The sequence below is a fragment of the Poecile atricapillus genome, chromosome 5 (assembly GCF_030490865.1).
Source record: "Poecile atricapillus isolate bPoeAtr1 chromosome 5, bPoeAtr1.hap1, whole genome shotgun sequence".
Classification (NCBI taxonomy): domain Eukaryota; kingdom Metazoa; phylum Chordata; class Aves; order Passeriformes; family Paridae; genus Poecile; species Poecile atricapillus.
The window spans coordinates 42,810,054-42,829,195 of NC_081253.1; positions in this window are offsets into that span (position 1 = coordinate 42,810,054).

A 19,142-nucleotide genomic window follows, 5' to 3' on the forward strand; every position below is an offset into this window, starting at 1 on the left:
TCTGGCATTCACGCCAAGAGTTGCAGATTGCTTAACCCAGGAGCTCTGAGAATGGAACGGCAAGAGGTGTTCCGCTTACGTCATAAACAGTGCTCCAGAGCGCTTAGCAACGGGCACAACGAAACGTGTCTGTGGGATAGTGACCATTCCCGCCTAGTGCTGGCAATGCACGAGCACTGCCAAAAGGCAAAGGAAGGCGCTTAGCATCCGGCTTGTGTGCAAAGCTTTCAGACTGCCAGAGAACTGCAGCTGTGGTAAGCCCGCTTGCTCATTTGACGTTAGATGTCGGTGCAAGAACTTCACCCGCATCTGGTTTATGCTGCTACCTGTTGTTAGGCGACAACAAGAGCACATGTAGCAAATGCTTTTTCCTGCCTCATTTTGCTAGACCACGCTCTTTTGTGGCTCTTTAGTGCTTGCCAAACTGCTATGTGCGTGCTGCTGCTTCCATCTGACAAGGAGCACAGCCTTCTGACAGCAGCTTTCAACTTGTCTAAGAAAGAGCTTGGCCATTTAGATGTGATGCAAATCTGTGTGTGTGTAAGGTGCATGTGCAAGCTCCTGACAAAGGTGTTCTCCAGTTTCAGTTTCTATCTGCCAGACACATTGGAAATGTTTTCCTCTGGCATTCCCACCAAGAGTCGCAGAATACTTAACTGAGGAGCTCTGAGAATGAAACGGCAAGAGGTGTTCCACTTACGTCATAAACAGTGCTCCAGAGCGCTTAGCAACGGGCACAACGAAACGTGTCTGTGGGGTAGTGACCATTCCCGCCTAGTGCTGGCAATTCACGAGCACTGCCAAAAGGCAAAGGAAGGCGCTTAGCATCCGGCTTGTGCGCAAAGCTTTCAGACTGCCAGAGGACCGCAGCTGTGGTAAGCCCGCTTGCTCATTTGACGTTAGAAGGCGCCTGCAAGAACTTCACCCGCATCTGGTTTATGCTGCTACCTGTTGTTAGGCGACAACAAGAGCACATGTAGCAAATGCTTTTTCCTGCCTCATTTTGCTAGACCACACTCTTCTGTGGCTCTTTAGTTCTTGCCAAACTCCTATGTGCGTGCTGCTGCTTCCATCTGACAAGGAGCACAGCCTTCTGACAGCAGCTTTCAACTTGTCTAAGAAAGAGCTTGGCCATTTAGATGTGATGCAAATCTGTGTGTGTGTAAAGTGCAGGTGCAAGCTCCTGACAAAGGTGTTCTCCAGTTTCAGTTTCTATCTGCCAGACACATTGGAAATGTTTTCCTCTGGCATTCGCACCAAGAGTCGCAGATTGCTTAACCCAGGAGCTCTGAGAATGGAACGGCAAGAGGTGTTCCGCTTATGTGATAAGCAGTGCTCCAGAGCGCTTAGCAACGGGCACAACGAAACGTGTCTGTGGGATAGTGACCATTCCCGCCTAGTGCTGGCAATGCACGAGCACTGCCAAAAGGCAAAGGAAGGCGCTTAGCATTTGGCTTGTGCGCAAAGCTTTCAGACTGCCAGAGGACCGCAGCTGTGGTAAGCCCGCTTGCTCATTTGACGTTAGAAGGCGCCTGCAAGAACTTCACCCGCATCTGGTTTATGCTGCTACCTGTTGTTAGGCGACAACAAGAGCACATGTAGCAAATGCTTTTTCCTGACCCGTTTTGCTAGACCACGCTCTTTTGTGGCTCTTTAGTGCTTGCCAAACTGCTATGTGCGTGCTGCTGCTTCAATCTGACAAGGAGCACAGCCTTCTGACAGCAGCTTTCAACTTGCCTAAGAAAGAGCTTGGCCATTTAGGTGTGATGCAAATCTGTGTGTGTGTAAAGTGAAGGTGCAAGCTCCTGACAAAGGTTTTCTCCAGGTTCAGTTTCTCCCTGTCAGACACATTGGAAGTGTTTTCCTCTGGCATTCACGCCAAGAGTTGCAGATTGCTTAACCCAGGAGCTCTGAGAATGGAACGGCAAGAGGTGTTCCGCTTACGTCATAAACAGTGCTCCAGAGCGCTTAGCAACGGGCACAACGAAACGTGTCTGTGGGATAGTGACCATTCCCGCCTAGTGCTGGCAATGCACGAGCACTGCCAAAAGGCAAAGGAAGGCGCTTAGCATCCGGCTTGTGTGCAAAGCTTTCAGACTGCCAGAGAACTGCAGCTGTGGTAAGCCCGCTTGCTCATTTGACGTTAGATGTCGGTGCAAGAACTTCACCCGCATCTGGTTTATGCTGCTACCTGTTGTTAGGCGACAACAAGAGCACATGTAGCAAATGCTTTTTCCTGCCTCATTTTGCTAGACCACGCTCTTTTGTGGCTCTTTAGTGCTTGCCAAACTGCTATGTGCGTGCTGCTGCTTCCATCTGACAAGGAGCACAGCCTTCTGACAGCAGCTTTCAACTTGTCTAAGAAAGAGCTTGGCCATTTAGATGTGATGCAAATCTGTGTGTGTCTAAGATGCAGGTGCAAGCTCCTGACAAAGGTTTTCTCCAGTTTCAGTTTCTATATGCCAGACACTTTGGAAATGTTTTCCTCTGGCATTCGCATCAAGAGTCGCAGATTACTTAACTGAGGAGCTCTGAGAATGGAACGGCAAGAAGTGTTCCGCTTACGTCATAAACAGTGCTCCAGAGCGCTTAGCAACGGGCACAACGAAACGTGTCTGTGGGATAGTGACCATTCCCGCCTAGTGCTGGCAATGCACGAGCACTGCCAAAAGGCAAAGGAAGGCGCTTAGCATCCGGCTTGTGCGCAAAGCTTTCAGACTGCAAGAGGACCGCAGCTGTGGTAAGCCTGCTTGCTCATATGACGTTAGAAGGCGCCTGCATAAACTTCACCCGCATCTGCTTTATGCTGCTACCTGTTGTTAGGCGACAACAAGTGCACATGTAAGAAATGCTTTTTCCTGATCCGTTTTGCTAGACCACGCTCTTCTGTGGCTCTTTAGTTCTTGCCAAACTCCTATGTGCGTGCTGCTGCTTCCATCTGACAAGGAGCACAGCCTTCTGACAGCAGCTTTCAACTTGTCTAAGGAAGAGCTTGGCCATTTAGATGTGATGCAAATCTGTGTGTGTGTAAGGTGCAGGTGCAAGCTCCTGACAAAGGTGTTCTCCAGTTTCAGTTTCTATCTGCCAGACACATTGGAAATGTTTTCCTCTGGCATTCCCACCAAGTGTCGCAGAATACTTAACTGAGGAGCTCTGAGAATGAAACGGCAAGAGGTGTTCCGCTTACGTCATAAACAGTGCTCCAGAGCGCTTAGCAACGGGCACAACGAAACGTGTCTGTGGGATAGTGACCATTCCCGCCTAGTGCTGGCAATGCACGAGCACTGCCAAAAGGCAAAGGAAGGCGCTTAGCATCCGGCTTGTGCGCAAAGCTTTCAGACTGCCAGAGGACCGCAGCTGTGGTAAGCCCGCTTGCTCATTTGACGTTAGAAGGCGCCTGCAAGAACTTCACCCGCATCTGGTTTATGCTGCTACCTGTTGTTAGGCGACAACAAGAGCACATGTAGCAAATGCTTTTTCCTGCCTCATTTTGCTAGACCACACTCTTCTGTGGCTCTTTAGTTCTTGCCAAACTCCTATGTGCGTGCTGCTGCTTCCATCTGACAAGGAGCACAGCCTTCTGACAGCAGCTTTCAACTTGTCTAAGAAAGAGCTTGGCCATTTAGATGTGATGCAAATCTGTGTGTGTCTAAGGTGCAGGTGCAAGCTCCTGACAAAGGTGTTCTCCAGGTTCAGTTTCTCCCTGCCAGACACATTGGAAATGTTTTCCTCTGGCATTCGCACCAAGAGTCGCAGATTGCTTAACCCAGGAGCTCTGAGAATGGAACGGCAAGAGGTGTTCCGCTTACGTCATAAACAGTGCTCCAGAGCGCTTAGCAACGGGCACAACGAAACGTGTCTGTGGGATAGTGACCATTCCCGCCTAGTGCTGGCAATGCACGAGCACTGCCAAAAGGCAAAGGAAGGCGCTTTGCATCTGGCTTGTGAGCAAAGCTTTCAGACTGCCAGAGGACCGCAGCTGTGGTAAGCCCGCTTGCGCATTTGACGTTAGAAGTCGCTTGCAAGAACTTCACCCGCATCTGGTTTATGCTGCTACCTGTTGTTAGGCGACAACAAGAGCACATGTAGCAAATGCTTTTTCCTGCCTCATTTTGCTAGACCACGCTCTTCTGTGGCTCTTTAGTTCTTGCCAAACTCCTATGTGCGTGCTGCTGCTTCCATCTGACAAGGAGCACAGCCTTCTGACAGCAGCTTTCAACTTGTCTAAGGAAGAGCTTGGCCATTTAGATGTGATGCAAATCTGTGTGTGTGTAAGGTGCAGGTGCAAGCTCCTGACAAAGGTGTTCTCCAGTTTCAGTTTCTATCTGCCAGACACATTGGAAATGTTTTCCTCTGGCATTCCCACCAAGTGTCGCAGAATACTTAACTGAGGAGCTCTGAGAATGAAACGGCAAGAGGTGTTCCGCTTACGTCATAAACAGTGCTCCAGAGCGCTTAGCAACGGGCACAACGAAACAGTGTGCGGGATAGTGACCATTCCCGCCTAGTGCTGGCAATTCACGAGCACTGCCAAAAGGCAAAGGAAGGCGCTTAGCATCCGGCTTGTGCGCAAAGCTTTCAGACTGCCAGAGGACCGCAGCTGTGGTAAGCCCGCTTGCTCATTTGACGTTAGAAGGCGCCTGCAAGAACTTCACCCGCATCTGGTTTATGCTGCTACCTGTTGTTAGGCGACAACAAGAGCACATGTAGCAAATGCTTTTTCCTGCCTCATTTTGCTAGACCACGCTCTTCTGTGGCTCTTTAGTTCTTGCCAAACTCCTATGTGCGTGCTGCTGCTTCCATCTGACAAGGAGCACAGCCTTCTGACAGCAGCTTTCAACTTGTCTAAGAAAGAGCTTGGCCATTTAGATGTGATGCAAATCTGTGTGTGTCTAAGGTGCAGGTGCAAGCTCCTGACAAAGGTGTTCTCCAGGTTCAGTTTCTCCCTGCCAGACACATTGGAAATGTTTTTCTCTGGCATTCGCACCAAGAGTCTCAGTTTGATTAACTCAGGAGCTCTGAGAATGGAACGGCAAGAGGTGTTCCGCTTACGTCATAAACAGTGCTCCAGAGCGCTTAGCAACGGGCACAATGAAACGTGTCTGTGGGATAGTGACCATTCCCGCCTAGTGCTGGCAATGCACGAGCACTGCCAAAAGGCAAAGGAAGGCGCTTAGCATCCGGCTTGTGCGCAAAGCTTTCAGACTGCCAGAGGACCGCAGCTGTGGTAAGCCCGTTTGCTCATTTCACGTTAGATGTCGCCTGCAAGATCTTCACCCGCATCTGGTTTATGCTGCTACCTGTTGTTAGGCGACAACAAGGGCACATGTAGCGTTTTTCCTGCCTCATTTTGCTAGACCACGCTCTTCTGTGGCTCTTTAGTGCTTGCCAAACTGCTATGTGCGTGCTGCTGCTTCCATCTGACAAGGAGCACAGCCTTCTGACAGCAGCTTTCAACTTGTCTAAGAAAGAGCTTGGCCATTTAGATGTGATGCAAATCTGTGTGTGTCTAAGGTGCAGGTGCAAGCTCCTGACAAAGGTGTTCTCCAGGTTCAGTTTCTCCCTGCCAGACACATTGGAAATGTTTTCCTCTGGCATTTGCACCAAGAGTAGCAGATTACTTAACTCAGGAGCTCTGAGAATGGAACGGCAAGAGGTGTTCCTCTTACGTCATAAACAGTGCTCCAGAGCACTTAGCAACGGGCACAACGAAACAGTGTGCGGGATAGTGACCATTCCCGCCTAGTGCTGGCAATGCACGAGCACTGCCAAAAGGCAAAGGAAGGCGCTTAGCATCCGGCTTGTGCGGAAAGCTTTCAGACTGCCAGAGGACCGCAGCTGTGGTAAGCCCGTTTGCTCATTTGACGTTAGATGTCGGTGCAAGATCTTCACCCGCATCTGGTTTATGCTGCTACCTGTTGTTAGGCGACAACAAGGGCACATGTAGCGTTTTTCCTGCCTCATTTTGCTAGACCACGCTCTTCTGTGGCTCTTTAGTTCTTGCCAAACTGCTATGTGCGTGCTGCTGCTTCCATCTGACAAGGAGCACAGCCTTCTGACAGCAGCTTTCAACTTGTCTAAGAAAGAGCTTGGCCATTTAGATGTGATGCAAATCTGTGTGTGTCTAAGGTGCAGGTGCAAGCTCCTGACAAAGGTGTTCTCCAGGTTCAGTTTCTCCCTGTCAGACACATTGGAAATGTCTTTCTCTGGCATTCGCACCAAGAGTCGCAGATTACTTAACTCAGGAGCTCTGAGAATGGAACGGCAAGAGGTGTTCCGCTTACGTCATAAACAGTGCTCCAGAGCGCTTAGCAACGGGCACAACGAAACGTGTCTGTGGGATAGTGACCATTCCCGCCTAGTGCTGGCAATGCACGAGCACTGCCAAAAGGCAAAGGAAGGCGCTTAGCATCCGGCTTGTGCGCAAAGCTTTCAGACTGCCAGAGGACCGCAGCTGTGGTAAGCCCGTTTGCTCATTTGACGTTAGAAGTCGCCTGCAAGATCTTCACCCGCATCTGGTTTATGCTGCTACCTGTTGTTAGGCGACAACAAGGGCACATGTAGCGTTTTTCCTGCCTCATTTTGCTAGACCACGCTCTTCTGTGGCTCTTTAGTTCTTGCCAAACTCCTATGTGCGTGCTGCTGCTTCCATCTGACAAGGAGCACAGCCTTCTGACAGCAGCTTTCAACTTGTCTAAGAAAGAGCTTGGCCATTTAGATGTGATGCAAATCTGTGTGTGTCTAAGGTGCAGGTGCAAGCTCCTGACAAAGGTGTTCTCCAGGTTCAGTTTCTCCCTGTCAGACACATTGGAAATGTCTTTCTCTGGCATTCGCAGCAAGAGTCGCAGATTACTTAACTCAGGAGCTCTGAGAATGGAACGGCAAGAGGTGTTCCGCTTACGTCATAAACAGTGCTCCAGAGCGCTTAGCAACGGGCACAACGAAACGTGTCTGTGGGATAGTGACCATTCCCGCCTAGTGCTGGCAATGCACGAGCACTGCCAAAAGGCAAAGGAAGGCGCTTAGCATCCGGCTTGTGCGCAAAGCTTTCAGACTGCCAGAGGACCGCAGCTGTGGTAAGCCCGCTTGCTCATTTGACGTTAGAAGTCGCTTGCAAGAACTTCACCCGCATCTGGTTTATGCTGCTACCTGTTGTTAGGCGACAACAAGAGCACATGTAGCAAATGCTTTTTCCTGACCCGTTTTGCTAGACCACGCTCTTTTGAGGCTCTGTAGTGCTTGCCAATCTGCTATGTGCGTGCTGCTGCTTCCATCTGACAAGGAGCACAGCCTTCTGACAGCAGCTTTCAACTTGCCTAAGAAAGAGCTTGGCCATTTAGATGTGCTGCAAATCTGTGTGTGTCTAAGGTGCAGGTGCAAGCTCCTGAAAAAGGTGTTCTCCAGTTTCAGTTTCTCCCTGTCAGACACTTTGGAAATGTTTTCCTCTGGCATTCACGCCAAGAGTCGCAGATTGCTTAACCCAGGAGCTCTGAGAATGGAACGGCAAGAGGTGTTCCGCTTATGTGATAAGCAGTGCTCCAGAGCGCTTAGCAACGGGCACAACGAAACAGTGTGCGGGATAGTGACCATTCCCGCCTAGTGCTGGCAATTCACGAGCACTGCCAAAAGGCAAAGGAAGGCGCTTAGCATTTGGCTTGTGCGCAAAGCTTTCAGACTGCCAGAGGACCGCAGCTGTGGTAAGCCCGCTTGCTCATTTGACGTTAGAAGGCGCCTGCAAGAACTTCACCCGCATCTGGTTTATGCTGCTACCTGTTGTTAGGCGACAACAAGAGCACATGTAGCAAATGCTTTTTCCTGACCCGTTTTGCTAGACCACGCTCTTTTGTGGCTCTTTAGTGCTTGCCAAACTGCTATGTGCGTGCTGCTGCTTCAATCTGACAAGGAGCACAGCCTTCTGACAGCAGCTTTCAACTTGCCTAAGAAAGAGCTTGGCCATTTAGGTGTGATGCAAATCTGTGTGTGTGTAAAGTGCAGGTGCAAGCTCCTGACAAAGGTTTTCTCCAGGTTCAGTTTCTCCCTGTCAGACACATTGGAAGTGTTTTCCTCTGGCATTCACGCCAAGAGTTGCAGATTGCTTAACCCAGGAGCTCTGAGAATGGAACGGCAAGAGGTGTTCCGCTTACGTCATAAACAGTGCTCCAGAGCGCTTAGCAACGGGCACAACGAAACAGTGTGCGGGATAGTGACCATTCCCGCCTAGTGCTGGCAATTCACGAGCACTGCCAAAAGGCAAAGGAAGGCGCTTAGCATCCGGCTTGTGCGCAAAGCTTTCAGACTGCCAGAGGACCGCAGCTGTGGTAAGCCCGCTTGCTCATTTGACGTTAGAAGGCGCCTGCAAGAACTTCACCCGCATCTGGTTTATGCTGCTACCTGTTGTTAGGCGACAACAAGAGCACATGTAGCAAATGCTTTTTCCTGCCTCATTTTGCTAGACCACGCTCTTCTGTGGCTCTTTAGTTCTTGCCAAACTCCTATGTGCGTGCTGCTGCTTCCATCTGACAAGGAGCACAGCCTTCTGACAGCAGCTTTCAACTTGTCTAAGAAAGAGCTTGGCCATTTAGATGTGATGCAAATCTGTGTGTGTCTAAGGTGCAGGTGCAAGCTCCTGACAAAGGTGTTCTCCAGGTTCAGTTTCTCCCTGCCAGACACATTGGAAATGTTTTTCTCTGGCATTCGCACCAAGAGTCTCAGTTTGATTAACTCAGGAGCTCTGAGAATGGAACGGCAAGAGGTGTTCCGCTTACGTCATAAACAGTGCTCCAGAGCGCTTAGCAACGGGCACAATGAAACGTGTCTGTGGGATAGTGACCATTCCCGCCTAGTGCTGGCAATGCACGAGCACTGCCAAAAGGCAAAGGAAGGCGCTTAGCATCCGGCTTGTGCGCAAAGCTTTCAGACTGCCAGAGGACCGCAGCTGTGGTAAGCCCGTTTGCTCATTTCACGTTAGATGTCGCCTGCAAGATCTTCACCCGCATCTGGTTTATGCTGCTACCTGTTGTTAGGCGACAACAAGGGCACATGTAGCGTTTTTCCTGCCTCATTTTGCTAGACCACGCTCTTCTGTGGCTCTTTAGTGCTTGCCAAACTGCTATGTGCGTGCTGCTGCTTCCATCTGACAAGGAGCACAGCCTTCTGACAGCAGCTTTCAACTTGTCTAAGAAAGAGCTTGGCCATTTAGATGTGATGCAAATCTGTGTGTGTCTAAGGTGCAGGTGCAAGCTCCTGACAAAGGTGTTCTCCAGGTTCAGTTTCTCCCTGCCAGACACATTGGAAATGTTTTCCTCTGGCATTTGCACCAAGAGTAGCAGATTACTTAACTCAGGAGCTCTGAGAATGGAACGGCAAGAGGTGTTCCTCTTACGTCATAAACAGTGCTCCAGAGCACTTAGCAACGGGCACAACGAAACAGTGTGTGGGATAGTGACCATTCCCGCCTAGTGCTGGCAATGCACGAGCACTGCCAAAAGGCAAAGGAAGGCGCTTAGCATCCGGCTTGTGCGGAAAGCTTTCAGACTGCCAGAGGACCGCAGCTGTGGTAAGCCCGTTTGCTCATTTGACGTTAGATGTCGGTGCAAGATCTTCACCCGCATCTGGTTTATGCTGCTACCTGTTGTTAGGCGACAACAAGGGCACATGTAGCGTTTTTCCTGCCTCATTTTGCTAGACCACGCTCTTCTGTGGCTCTTTAGTTCTTGCCAAACTGCTATGTGCGTGCTGCTGCTTCCATCTGACAAGGAGCACAGCCTTCTGACAGCAGCTTTCAACTTGTCTAAGAAAGAGCTTGGCCATTTAGATGTGATGCAAATCTGTGTGTGTCTAAGGTGCAGGTGCAAGCTCCTGACAAAGGTGTTCTCCAGGTTCAGTTTCTCCCTGTCAGACACATTGGAAATGTCTTTCTCTGGCATTCGCACCAAGAGTCGCAGATTACTTAACTCAGGAGCTCTGAGAATGGAACGGCAAGAGGTGTTCCGCTTACGTCATAAACAGTGCTCCAGAGCGCTTAGCAACGGGCACAACGAAACGTGTCTGTGGGATAGTGACCATTCCCGCCTAGTGCTGGCAATGCACGAGCACTGCCAAAAGGCAAAGGAAGGCGCTTAGCATCCGGCTTGTGCGCAAAGCTTTCAGACTGCCAGAGGACCGCAGCTGTGGTAAGCCCGTTTGCTCATTTGACGTTAGAAGTCGCCTGCAAGATCTTCACCCGCATCTGGTTTATGCTGCTACCTGTTGTTAGGCGACAACAAGGGCACATGTAGCGTTTTTCCTGCCTCATTTTCCTAGACCCCGCTCTTCTGTGGCTCTTTAGTTCTTGCCAAACTCCTATGTGCGTGCTGCTGCTTCCATCTGACAAGGAGCACAGCCTTCTGACAGCAGCTTTCAACTTGCCTAAGAAAGAGCTTGGCCATTTAGATGTGATGCAAATCTGTGTGTGTCTAAGGTGCAGGTGCAAGCTCCTGACAAAGGTGTTCTCCAGGTTCAGTTTCTCCCTGTCAGACACATTGGAAATGTCTTTCTCTGGCATTCGCAGCAAGAGTCGCAGATTACTTAACTCAGGAGCTCTGAGAATGGAACGGCAAGAGGTGTTCCGCTTACGTCATAAACAGTGCTCCAGAGCGCTTAGCAACGGGCACAACGAAACGTGTCTGTGGGATAGTGACCATTCCCGCCTAGTGCTGGCAATGCACGAGCACTGCCAAAAGGCAAAGGAAGGCGCTTAGCATCCGGCTTGTGCGCAAAGCTTTCAGACTGCCAGAGGACCGCAGCTGTGGTAAGCCCGCTTGCTCATTTGACGTTAGAAGTCGCTTGCAAGAACTTCACCCGCATCTGGTTTATGCTGCTACCTGTTGTTAGGCGACAACAAGAGCACATGTAGCAAATGCTTTTTCCTGACCCGTTTTGCTAGACCACGCTCTTTTGAGGCTCTGTAGTGCTTGCCAATCTGCTATGTGCGTGCTGCTGCTTCCATCTGACAAGGAGCACAGCCTTCTGACAGCAGCTTTCAACTTGCCTAAGAAAGAGCTTGGCCATTTAGATGTGCTGCAAATCTGTGTGTGTCTAAGGTGCAGGTGCAAGCTCCTGAAAAAGGTGTTCTCCAGTTTCAGTTTCTCCCTGTCAGACACTTTGGAAATGTTTTCCTCTGGCATTCACGCCAAGAGTCGCAGATTGCTTAACCCAGGAGCTCTGAGAATGGAACGGCAAGAGGTGTTCCGCTTATGTGATAAGCAGTGCTCCAGAGCGCTTAGCAACGGGCACAACGAAACAGTGTGCGGGATAGTGACCATTCCCGCCTAGTGCTGGCAATTCACGAGCACTGCCAAAAGGCAAAGGAAGGCGCTTAGCATTTGGCTTGTGCGCAAAGCTTTCAGACTGCCAGAGGACCGCAGCTGTGGTAAGCCCGCTTGCTCATTTGACGTTAGAAGGCGCCTGCAAGAACTTCACCCGCATCTGGTTTATGCTGCTACCTGTTGTTAGGCGACAACAAGAGCACATGTAGCAAATGCTTTTTCCTGACCCGTTTTGCTAGACCACGCTCTTTTGTGGCTCTTTAGTGCTTGCCAAACTGCTATGTGCGTGCTGCTGCTTCAATCTGACAAGGAGCACAGCCTTCTGACAGCAGCTTTCAACTTGCCTAAGAAAGAGCTTGGCCATTTAGGTGTGATGCAAATCTGTGTGTGTGTAAAGTGCAGGTGCAAGCTCCTGACAAAGGTTTTCTCCAGGTTCAGTTTCTCCCTGTCAGACACATTGGAAGTGTTTTCCTCTGGCATTCACGCCAAGAGTTGCAGATTGCTTAACCCAGGAGCTCTGAGAATGGAACGGCAAGAGGTGTTCCGCTTACGTCATAAACAGTGCTCCAGAGCGCTTAGCAACGGGCACAACGAAACGTGTCTGTGGGATAGTGACCATTCCCGCCTAGTGCTGGCAATGCACGAGCACTGCCAAAAGGCAAAGGAAGGCGCTTAGCATCCGGCTTGTGTGCAAAGCTTTCAGACTGCCAGAGAACTGCAGCTGTGGTAAGCCCGCTTGCTCATTTGACGTTAGATGTCGGTGCAAGAACTTCACCCGCATCTGGTTTATGCTGCTACCTGTTGTTAGGCGACAACAAGAGCACATGTAGCAAATGCTTTTTCCTGCCTCATTTTGCTAGACCACGCTCTTTTGTGGCTCTTTAGTGCTTGCCAAACTGCTATGTGCGTGCTGCTGCTTCCATCTGACAAGGAGCACAGCCTTCTGACAGCAGCTTTCAACTTGTCTAAGAAAGAGCTTGGCCATTTAGATGTGATGCAAATCTGTGTGTGTCTAAGATGCAGGTGCAAGCTCCTGACAAAGGTTTTCTCCAGTTTCAGTTTCTATATGCCAGACACTTTGGAAATGTTTTCCTCTGGCATTCGCATCAAGAGTCGCAGATTACTTAACTGAGGAGCTCTGAGAATGGAACGGCAAGAAGTGTTCCGCTTACGTCATAAACAGTGCTCCAGAGCGCTTAGCAACGGGCACAACGAAACGTGTCTGTGGGATAGTGACCATTCCCGCCTAGTGCTGGCAATGCACGAGCACTGCCAAAAGGCAAAGGAAGGCGCTTTGCATCTGGCTTGTGAGCAAAGCTTTCAGACTGCCAGAGGACCGCAGCTGTGGTAAGCCCGCTTGCGCATTTGACGTTAGAAGTCGCTTGCAAGAACTTCACCCACATCTGGTTTATGCTGCTACCTGTTGTTAGGCGACAACAAGAGTACATGTAGCAAATGCTTTTTCCTGCCTCATTTTGCTAGACCACGCTCTTCTGTGGCTCTTTAGTTCTTGCCAAACTGCTATGTGCGTGCTGCTGCTTCCATCTGACAAGGAGCACAGCCTTCTGACAGCAGCTTTCAACTTGTCTAAGGAAGAGCTTGGCCATTTAGATGTGATGCAAATCTGTGTGTGTGTAAGGTGCAGGTGCAAGCTCCTGACAAAGGTGTTCTCCAGTTTCAGTTTCTATCTGCCAGACACATTGGAAATGTTTTCCTCTGGCATTCCCACCAAGTGTCGCAGAATACTTAACTGAGGAGCTCTGAGAATGAAACGGCAAGAGGTGTTCCACTTACGTCATAAACAGTGCTCCAGAGCGCTTAGCAACGGGCACAACGAAACGTGTCTGTGGGATAGTGACCATTCCCGCCTAGTGCTGGCAATGCACGAGCACTGCCAAAAGGCAAAGGAAGGCGCTTAGCATCCGGCTTGTGCGCAAAGCTTTCAGACTGCCAGAGGACCGCAGCTGTGGTAAGCCCGCTTGCTCATTTGACGTTAGAAGGCGCCTGCAAGAACTTCACCCGCATCTGGTTTATGCTGCTACCTGTTGTTAGGCGACAACAAGAGCACATGTAGCAAATGCTTTTTCCTGCCTCATTTTGATAGACCACGCTCTTCTGTGGCTCTTTAGTTCTTGCCAAACTCCTATGTGTGTGCTGCTGCTTCCATCTGACAAGGAGCACAGCCTTCTGACAGCAGCTTTCAACTTGTCTAAGAAAGAGCTTGGCCATTTAGATGTGATGCAAATCTGTGTGTGTCTAAGGTGCAGGTGCAAGCTCCTGACAAAGGTGTTCTCCAGGTTCAGTTTCTCCCTGCCAGACACATTGGAAATGTTTTCCTCTGGCATTCCCACCAAGAGTCGCAGATTGCTTAACCCAGGAGCTCTGAGAATGGAACGGCAAGAGGTGTTCCGCTTACGTCATAAACAGTGCTCCAGAGCGCTTAGCAACGGGCACAACGAAACGTGTCTGTGGGATAGTGACCATTCCCGCCTAGTGCTGGCAATGCACGAGCACTGCCAAAAGGCAAAGGAAGGCGCTTTGCATCTGGCTTGTGAGCAAAGCTTTCAGACTGCCAGAGGACCGCAGCTGTGGTAAGCCCGTTTGCTCATTTGACGTTAGAAGTCGCTTGCAAGAACTTCACCCGCATCTGGTTTATGCTGCTACCTGTTGTTAGGCGACAACAAGAGCACATGTAGCAAATGCTTTTTCCTGCCTCATTTTGCTAGACCACGCTCTTCTGTGGCTCTTTAGTTCTTGCCAAACTGCTATGTGCGTGCTGCTGCTTCCATCTGACAAGGAGCACAGCCTTCTGACAGCAGCTTTCAACTTGTCTAAGGAAGAGCTTGGCCATTTAGATGTGATGCAAATCTGTGTGTGTGTAAGGTGCAGGTGCAAGCTCCTGACAAAGGTGTTCTCCAGTTTCAGTTTCTATCTGCCAGACACATTGGAAATGTTTTCCTCTGGCATTCCCACCAAGTGTCGCAGAATACTTAACTGAGGAGCTCTGAGAATGAAACGGCAAGAGGTGTTCCGCTTACGTCATAAACAGTGCTCCAGAGCGCTTAGCAACGTGCACAACGAAACAGTGTGCGGGATAGTGACCATTCCCGCCTAGTGCTGGCAATTCACGAGCACTGCCAAAAGGCAAAGGAAGGCGCTTAGCATCCGGCTTGTGCGCAAAGCTTTCAGACTGCCAGAGGACCGCAGCTGTGGTAAGCCCGCTTGCTCATTTGACGTTAGAAGGCGCCTGCAAGAACTTCACCCGCATCTGGTTTATGCTGCTACCTGTTGTTAGGCGACAACAAGAGCACATGTAGCAAATGCTTTTTCCTGCCTCATTTTGCTAGACCACGCTCTTCTGTGGCTCTTTAGTTCTTGCCAAACTCCTATGTGCGTGCTGCTGCTTCCATCTGACAAGGAGCACAGCCTTCTGACAGCAGCTTTCAACTTGTCTAAGAAAGAGCTTGGCCATTTAGATGTGATGCAAATCTGTGTGTGTCTAAGGTGCAGGTGCAAGCTCCTGACAAAGGTGTTCTCCAGGTTCAGTTTCTCCCTGCCAGACACATTGGAAATGTTTTTCTCTGGCATTCGCACCAAGAGTCTCAGTTTGATTAACTCAGGAGCTCTGAGAATGGAACGGCAAGAGGTGTTCCGCTTACGTCATAAACAGTGCTCCAGAGCGCTTAGCAACGGGCACAATGAAACGTGTCTGTGGGATAGTGACCATTCCCGCCTAGTGCTGGCAATGCACGAGCACTGCCAAAAGGCAAAGGAAGGCGCTTAGCATCCGGCTTGTGCGCAAAGCTTTCAGACTGCCAGAGGACCGCAGCTGTGGTAAGCCCGTTTGCTCATTTCACGTTAGATGTCGCCTGCAAGATCTTCACCCGCATCTGGTTTATGCTGCTACCTGTTGTTAGGCGACAACAAGGGCACATGTAGCGTTTTTCCTGCCTCATTTTGCTAGACCACGCTCTTCTGTGGCTCTTTAGTGCTTGCCAAACTGCTATGTGCGTGCTGCTGCTTCCATCTGACAAGGAGCACAGCCTTCTGACAGCAGCTTTCAACTTGTCTAAGAAAGAGCTTGGCCATTTAGATGTGATGCAAATCTGTGTGTGTCTAAGGTGCAGGTGCAAGCTCCTGACAAAGGTGTTCTCCAGGTTCAGTTTCTCCCTGCCAGACACATTGGAAATGTTTTCCTCTGGCATTTGCACCAAGAGTAGCAGATTACTTAACTCAAGAGCTCTGAGAATGGAACGGCAAGAGGTGTTCCTCTTACGTCATAAACAGTGCTCCAGAGCACTTAGCAACGGGCACAACGAAACGTGTCTGTGGGATAGTGACCATTCCCGCCTAGTGCTGGCAATGCACGAGCACTGCCAAAAGGCAAAGGAAGGCGCTTAGCATCCGGCTTGTGCGCAAAGCTTTCAGACTGCCAGAGGACCGCAGCTGTGGTAAGCCCGTTTGCTCATTTGACGTTAGAAGTCGCCTGCAAGATCTTCACCCGCATCTGGTTTATGCTGCTACCTGTTGTTAGGCGACAACAAGGGCACATGTAGCGATATGCTTTTTCCTGTTTCATTTTGCTAGACCACGCTCTTCTGTGGCTCTTTAGTGCTTTCCAAACTGCTATGTGCGTGCTGCTGCTTCCATCTGACAAGGAGCACAGCCTTCTGACAGCAGCTTTCAACTTGTCTAAGGAAGAGCTTGGCCATTTAGGTGTGATGCAAATCTGTGTGTGTGTAAGGTGCAGGTGCAAGCTCCTGACAAAGGTGTTCTCCAGTTTCAGTTTCTATCTGCCAGACACATTGGAAATGTTTTCCTCTGGCATTCGCACCAAGAGTCGCAGAATACTTTACTGAGGAGCTCTGAGAATGGAACGGCAAGAGGTGTTCCGCTTACGTCATAAACAGTGCTCCAGAGCGCTTAGCAACGGGCACAACGAAACGTGTCTGTGGGATAGTGACCATTCCCGCCTAGTGTTGGCAATTCAGGAGCACTGCCAAAAGGCAAAGGAAGGCGCTTAGCATCCGGCTTGTGCGCAAAGCTTTCAGACTGCCAGAGGACCGCAGCTGTGGTAAGCCCGCTTGCTCATTTGACGTTAGATGTCGCTTGCAAGAACTTCACCCCCATCTGGTTTATGCTGCTACCTGTTGTTAGGCGACAACAAGAGCACATGTAGCAAATGCTTTTTCCTGACCCGTTTTGCTAGACGACGCTCTTTTGTGGCTCTGTAGTGCTTGCCAATCTGCTATGTGCGTGCTGCTGCTTCCATCTGATAAGGAGCACAGCCTTCTGACAGCAGCTTTCAACTTGCCTAAGAAAGAGCTTGGCCATTTAGATGTGATGCAAATCTGTGTGTGTGTAAGGTGCAGGTGCAAGCTCCTGAAAAAGGTGTTCTCCAGTTTCAGTTTCTCCCTGTCAGACACATTGGAAATGTTTTCCTCTGGCATTCACGCCAAGAGTCGCAGATTGCTTAACCCAGGAGCTCTGAGAATGGAACGGCAAGAGGTGTTCCGCTTATGTGATAAACAGTGCTCCAGAGCGCTTAGCAACGGGCACAACGAAACAGTGTGCGGGATAGTGACCATTCCCGCCTAGTGCTGGCAATTCACGAGCACTGCCAAAAGGCAAAGGAAGGCGCTTAGCATCCGGCTTGTGAGCAAAGCTTTCAGACTGCCAGAGGACCGCAGCTGTGGTAAGCCCGCTTGCTCATTTGACGTTAGAAGGCGCCTGCAAGAACTTCACCCGCATCTGGTTTATGCTGCTACCTGTTGTTAGGCGACAACAAGAGCACATGTAGCAAATGCTTTTTCCTGACCCGTTTTGCTAGACCACGCTCTTTTGTGGCTCTTTAGTGCTTGCCAAACTGCTATGTGCGTGCTGCTGCTTCCATCTGACAAGGAGCACAGCCTTCTGACAGCAGCTTTCAACTTGTCTAAGAAAGAGCTTGGCCATTTAGATGTGATGCAAATCTGTGTGTGTCTAAGGTGCAGGTGCAAGCTCCTGACAAAGGTTTTCTCCAGTTTCAGTTTCTATATGCCAGACACTTTGGAAATGTTTTCCTCTGGCATTCGCATCAAGAGTCGCAGATTACTTAACTGAGGAGCTCTGAGAATGGAACGGCAAGAGGTGTTCCGCTTACGTCATAAACAGTGCTCCAGAGCGCTTAGCAACGGGCACAACGAAACGTGTCTGTGGGATAGTGACCATTCCCGCCTAGTGCTGGCAATGCGCGAGCACTGCCAAAAGGCAAAGGAAGGCGCTTAGCATCCGGCTTCTGTGCAAAGCTTTCAGACTGCAAGAGGACCGCAGCTGTGGTAAGCCCGCTTGCTAATTTGACGTTAGAAGGCGCCTGCATAAACTTCACCCGCATCTGCTTTATGCTGCTACCTGTTGTTAGGCGACAACAAGTGCACATGTAAGAAATGCTTTTTCCTGACCCGTTTTGCTAGACCACGCTCTTTTGTGGCTCTTTAGTGCTTGCCAAACTTCTATGTGCGTGCTGCTGCTTCCATCTGACAAGGAGCACAGCCTTCTGACAGCAGCTTTCAACTTGCCTAAGAAAGAGCTTGGCCATTTAGGTGTGATGCAAATCTGTGTGTGTGTAAAGTGCAGGTGCAAGCTCCTGACAAAGGTTTTCTCCAGGTTCAGTTTCTCGCTGTCAGACACATTGGAAGTGTTTTCCTCTGGCATTCACGCCAAGAGTTGCAGATTGCTTAACCCAGGAGCTCTGAGAATGGAACGGCAAGAGGTGTTCCGCTTACGTCATAAACAGTGCTCCAGAGCGCTTAGCAACGGGCACAACGAAACGTGTCTGTGGGATAGTGACCATTCCCGCCTAGTGCTGGCAATGCACGAGCACTGCCAAAAGGCAAAGGAAGGCGCTTTGCATCTGGCTTGTGAGCAAAGCTTTCAGACTGCCAGAGGACCGCAGCTGTGGTAAGCCCGCTTGCTCATTTGACGTTAGAAGGCGCCTGCAAGAACTTCACCCGCATCTGGTTTATGCTGCTACCTGTTGTTAGGCGACAACAAGAGCACATGTAGCAAATGCTTTTTCCTGATCCGTTTTGCTAGACCACGCTCTTCTGTGGCTCTTTAGTTCTTGCCAAACTCCTATGTGCGTGCTGCTGCTTCCATCTGACAAGGAGCACAGCCTTCTGACAGCAGCTTTCAACTTGTCTAAGGAAGAGCTTGGCCATTTAGATGTGATGCAAATCTGTGTGTGTGTAAGGTGCAGGTGCAAGCTCCTGACAAAGGTGTTCTCCAGTTTCAGTTTCTATCTGCCAGACACATTGGAAATGTTTTCCTCTGGCATTCCCACCAAGAGTCGCAGAATACTTAACTGAGGAGCTCTGAGAATGAAACGGCAAGAGGTGTTCCGCTTACGTCATAAACAGTGCTCCAGAGCGCTTAGCAACGGGCACAACGAAACAGTGTGCGGGATAGTGACCATTCCCGCCTAGTGCTGGCAATTCACGAGCACTGCCAAAAGGCAAAGGAAGGCGCTTAGCACCCGGCTTGTGCGCAAAGCTTTCAGACTGCCAGAGGACCGCAGCTGTGGTAAGCCCGCTTGCTCATTTGACGTTAGAAGGCGCCTGCAAGAACTTCACCCGCATCTGGTTTATGCTGCCTCCTGTTGTTAGGCGACAACAAGAGCACATGTAGCGATATGCTTTTTCCTGCCTCATTTTGCTAGACCACGCTCTTCTGTGGCTCTTTAGTTCTTGCCAAACTCCTATGTGCGTGCTGCTGCTGCCATCTGACAAGGAGCACAGCCTTCTGACAGCAGCTTTCAACTTGTCTAAGAAAGAGCTTGGCCATTTAGATGTGATGCAA